Consider the following 5,913-nt stretch of genomic DNA (forward strand, 5'->3'; position numbering starts at 1 on the left):
ACATAGAATACCACACTCTGTCTGAGTTTTCGAACCAGTTACTGATAAAGGGAAGAAGGTTACCATGTTTGGCCAAGACTAATCAGGGTCCCTTTCTCCCTGGAGCTGGGTCAGTCTCCAATCCCCATAGCTGCTACACGCAGTGGGGACAGTAGAGTGAAGATTGTGGACTCAACCCCAATACCCAGCACATATCAAAGGAAAACATTATTGATGAGATTTCTTGTGTCACTTCTCCCAGATTTCTCTGCATGCCATCAAAGATAGAAAGAAGATGAAGGAATGAATCATTGAAGTGTTATATTTCAGTGATCTGATTTCAAAAAGCTTCCTTTAACAACTCTAATACCATATCCTAGAGATGATTGTTGGGATTTGGGAGGCAAGAAAACTTCTCAAAGTCAGTGTGAGAAAAAACGTTCTCACGTATAAGTGGGAGCTAAATGATGAGAACACATGAACACATAGAGGGGAACAACATACACTGGGACTTAACGGAGCTTGGAAGGTGTGGGGAGGGAGGGGATCAGGAAAAATAACTAATGGGCACTAGGGCTTCATGCCTGGGTGATGAAATAATCTGTACAAGAAATCCCTATGAAACAAGTTTACCTGTATGACAAACCTGCACAAGTACCCCTGAACTTAAAAGTTAAAATAAAATTACGTAATAAATCCAATAACCTAATTAAAAAAAAATCAGCCTGGCGCGGTGGCTCATGCCTGTAATCCCAGCACTTTGGGAGGCCGAGGCGGGCGGATCACAAGTTCAGGAGATCAAGACAATCCTGGCTAACACGGTGAAACCCCGTCTCTACTAAAAATACAAAAACAAACAAACAAACAACAACAACAAAATCGTAGAGCATAGGCCAGTCCAGGAGGCATTTTACCTTAAGAATTGTTTTCAGGTGTGCGCAACCCAAAGGAGAGAGGATAGCTTGGGTTGGGGTAGGAGGACATAGAAATGAGACCAAATCTAAGAAATTGCAAAATGAAGACAAGATGAAGGTATTAATGTTGACCAAATATAGAGGTTGGGGGTCAGCCAGTGAGGTCAGAAAGTTTGGAATTAAATCAGAAAAAGCTGGGTGTGGGGTCTTTTGGGGAAAGCCTGGTAGTAGTAACATGTTCTTAGAGGAGTTACTGAGACTTGGCCACCTCCAAGGTAATATTTATGACCCCCAAGTAAAAAAGGAAGATGTTCTCCTTTCCTTTGACTCCAGTGTGCTTTTATGGCTTCCCAGGTTACCTTGTAAGTAGGCATAACTCAACAAACTAAATGAATTATCTCTACCAAGAGGATATCCCATGTAAATATACAGTGTTCAACTGAAGCAGAAATCATAAAGAAATGTAACACAAAATTGTATTTTGAGGCTGGCGCAGTGGCTCACACCTGTAATCCCAGCACTTTGGGAGGCCAAGGCGGGCAGATGGCGAGGTCAGGAGATCGAGACCATCCTGGTTAACACGGTGAAACCCCGTCTCTATTAAAAATACAAAAAATTAGCCAGGCACAGTGGCGGGCGCCTGTAGTCCCAGCTACTCGGGAGGCTGAGGCAGGAGAATGGCATGAAACTGGGAAGCGGAGCTTGCAGTGAGCCAAGATTGTACCAATGCACTCCAGCCTGGGCGACTGAGTGAGATTCCGTCTAAAAATAAAAAATATTGTTTTTGGAGGTCTCTAATAACATTTTTCAATATATTTTGTTGAATTAGCAGGACTATCTTCCAAACTGTATCTTCCACCTTAGTAGAATAGATCCTGTTTTGGTAGGATTTATAAGTAGTGATTACACTTAGTCCTTCTATTCAAGAGAAGTTTGCTTTGGAGGTTGCCTAACACACAAGCTACTCTCTGTATTAATCATGACTCTTTGGATTTCAAGTGATGGAAATTCAACTCAAACTAGTTCTTGCAAAAAAGGCAGTTGCTTATTTCTGTAAGGTCCAGAATGAACACTAGCTTCAAGCACAACTGGTATTGGGACATACATACTATCCTCAGGACTCGGATTCTCTGGTCCTCATCTCTCTTGACCTAGCTTGGCTCCATTCTTCAAACTGAGTCTCTCCAAGATGACCTCCAGTGGCTGCCAACCACATACTCTGGGTGTAGCAATTCCAGCAGAAAAACAGTTAACTGAAAGTTAATAATTTTTGGAAATACAGTGGTTGACTCAAATTAGCCAATGTGCCCTTCTATGAACCAATTACTATAGCCATGCATAGGGGCTATTCTGGGTCATCTGCCCCACTGCTGTGGCCGGGGAGGACAGGCACTGTGACCTCCAGCCCCACCAAGTTCATGCTGAACACACAGGGTTAGCACCAAAGGGAGAGCAAAGGGCTGCTATCAGAAAGACCCTGAAAAATCACGTAGGGTAGAGAGAGGCCACAGTTACCACTGTCCCTTCGTTCTCTGGGTCTTAATCTTTACTCCATGACTTCCTGAAAGGTCATCTAAATATGTTCAGTGCCCCACCTTGAATATCAAATCATGGTAATTCTCACTCATCCACATCAGATTAACACTGTGAAATCATGTAATAGATGAAGAATTCAGCAAATTTAACACAATAAAATGTTTAATAATAAACATGATAGAAGAGACCAAGAATACTGCCGTGATGAAAGTGTTTACTCACCTCCAGTGGAGTTTGGCCTAATTAGATGGTAATCACATTTATCTGGTACACAGTGTTCATACATAAGAAACAGGCACGGTGAATGTTTGATCTGAGGACCAATAATCCTGGCAAGGTTCTGCTTTTACGCACGTAAGTCTTCAAAGGAGGAAACTTTTTACCTAAATATTTTTGTATGTGCTTTGCTCCTTTGTAATTAGCTTCGAAGGATTAAAAAAAGAATTTTCCCAAATCATATGAGCATAGATGTGTTGCAGCGTGCCTAAATGTCTTTCAAATAATTCTCCATTAAGATTGTGCCTTCAGCGCTCTAACAAAGTGAGCAGAGCTGGAGAGGCATAGCAGTATTTGTTTGACTGACAGATTCTAATGCTCTCTGTTACCCTGCTGTGGGTTTCCTTTGTAGTATATCACAGGGCAATTAAAGATATTGTTCCTTAGATACATAGCTAGATTGTTTATTTAAAAGTCATTTTGCTAATTAGAAATTACAACAGCAATATGTAACTATCCAAAGTTACTCTTTGTAACTATCCTACCCATCCAAACGCTGACTTCATATGAGCATGTCTGAAAAACTTCCCCCATCAAAAATATCTTTGGACATGAAGGTCTACGGAATACTTCATATATAATGTATTCACCTAGTAATAAATAGCAGTTACATTACTCTCACTAATAAAAGAACTGCTTACTTACATGCAACAGAGGACCACACATAGAAATATCAACTTCACAGCCAGGCACAGTGGCTCACGCTGGGTGAATCACTTGAGGTCAGGGGTTTGAGACCAGCCTGGCCAACATGATGAAACCTTGTCTTTACTAAAAATACAATTACTAAAAATACAAAATTAGCTGGATGTGGTGGTGCATGCCTGCAATCTCAGCTACTTGGGAGGCTAAGGCAGGAGAATCGCTGGAACCCAGGAGACAGAGGTTGCAGCGAGCTGAGAGGGCACCACTGCTATCCAGCCTGGGTGGCAGAGCAAGGCTCCGTCTCAAACAATAAATAAATAAAAATAATTTTTAAAAAATCAACTTCACAAAATGGTTGCAAAAGTCAGCAAAACAATAACAAAAATCTCCCTTCCCTTCAAGGGCTGTAAAATTCAAAATGGTTCACATTAGTAAAAAGCCCAGGCCTTTTGCTTTTTGGGAAATAAATATTACAATATAATTCCCCTGAATAACTTTGTCCCCATGCCCAAAAGAAGGCAAGGCACAAATTGCAACCTATTTGTGGAGCTGCAATGAGCTGCCTTTTCTTGTAATTGTCTGTGCCCCCCAGGGACACCTGACCTTGCTTATCTGAGCATGAGCTCACTGCTGAGTTCAGTCTGGACCTCTCCATATCTACGCACGCTGGCTGGTAAATTAAGCAGGCCTCTCCATGCAGGTGGCCTGGCTTGCGTAGGTACTGCCTTCGTGGCCCAGTGACAAATGCTTGGTGTTATCGTGGGTGTGACACACCAAAGTCCATGGAGACATTGGAGAAGTCAATGGGTCTGAAGTCATAAAGGAAAATAGGCACATGCCACCTGGGCTCTTTTATTTCAGTGTGTTTCTATGACACTTCTCTTTTATATTACTGTATATCGAGGTAAGGGTAGAATAATCATCACAATTATTTATTTGGAGGAGGGGATTTTACAGTGGAACAAATGTTTGGTTATTATTCCATATGTGTTTATATTTGTGTACATTATCTTCCAAAAGAAAAAATTACCAAACATCCTAATATAAAGATCATGCTTCGCAGGGTGCAGTGGCTCACACCTGTAATCGTAGCACTTTGGGACGCCGAAGCGGGCGGATTGCCTGAGCTCAGGAGTTCGAGACCAGCCTGGGCAACATGGTGAAACCCCATCTCTACTAAAATATAAGAGAAATTAGCCAGATATGGTGGCGTGTGCCTGTAGTCTCAGCTACTCAGGAGGCTGAGGCAGGAGGATTGCTTGAACCCAGGAGGCAGAAGTTGCAGTGAACCGAAATAGCGCCACTGCACTCCAGCCTGGGGGACAGAGCAAGACTCCATCTCAAAAAAAAATAAAAATGAAAATAAAAAAAAGATCGTGCTTCATAAACAGAAAGATCTAGATTTAAGTGTAGCTTAGGGAAGGTCTCTCTTTGAGGGTAGGGACTGTGTCCTGCCTACCATTCTGTCTCCACTGCCTAGGACATGCCTAGCACATACACATTTGCCCTATGAATGATCAAACAATAATTGTCAGAAGTATTTGATTCATCACAGAGTCTCAATTTGTGTTTATCTCCCTCAAACCTCTTCCTTCTACTGCTCCAATCTTTAGAAGAAGGAAGTTTTCATCTGTGTGTCCCATAATAAAAGGAGCCTGTGTGATCCAGCCACCATCAGGCTGCATACTGTCTTGTGAGGCTTTAAGAAGGACATGGCATTTTGGCTGGGTTGTACATTTCCGCAGTGAATGGTGGAAAGGAAAGGCACTTCAGGAGGAAGAAAAGGTACTAAGAACGCAAAGGTGAAAAACTGCATGGGACAACCTGCTGGAGAAGAGACTAGGAGATAGAGCCAAATCCTAGAGGTTCTTAAATGCCAAAATAATTCTTCTTCTGTGTTCTGCTCTCCTGAGTTAGCTCAGCTGTCAGATGGGTTGTGTGCATGAGTCGACCTACCACAGTGCCAGGAGGTAACACTATAACATGATCCCCCGCTTCACTCTGTTTCCCTTTGCCAGGCACAGGGAGTTCACAACCGAAGGAGGCTGTGCTCAGCTGGTGGGCTCTTGGAGCAATGCGCCTTCTGATAATCCTTTTAGAGCCTCTGCTAAATCAGTCCTCACTCTGTGCTTCTCCTAAGAGAACTAGACATTAAGTCTTAAGACATTTGAGAGCTGTAATTAGACTTATAGGGACACAACACAGGAGTTCAAGAAATGTCATGGATGCTTTAAAGTAGGCTTTGAATCCTTTTTTTTTTTTTTTTTTTTGAAATGGAGTGCAGTGGTGCAATCTCTGTTCACTGCAAGCTCCGCCTTCTGGGTTCACGCCATTCTCCCGCCTCAGCCTACGGAGTAGCTGGGACTACAGGTGCACGCCACCACGCCCAGCTAATTTTTTGTATTTTTAGTAGAGACGGGGTTTCACCGTGTTAGCCAGGATGGTCTCGATCTCCTGACCTCGTGATCCGCCCCCCTTGGCCTCCCAAAGTGCTGGGATTACAAGTGTGTGCCATCAAGCCCGGCCTTTTTTTTTTTTTTTTAATGATTGCTTAGGAACACTG

Source organism: Pan troglodytes, chromosome 13 (assembly GCF_028858775.2).
Source record: "Pan troglodytes isolate AG18354 chromosome 13, NHGRI_mPanTro3-v2.0_pri, whole genome shotgun sequence".
Lineage (NCBI taxonomy): Eukaryota > Metazoa > Chordata > Mammalia > Primates > Hominidae > Pan > Pan troglodytes.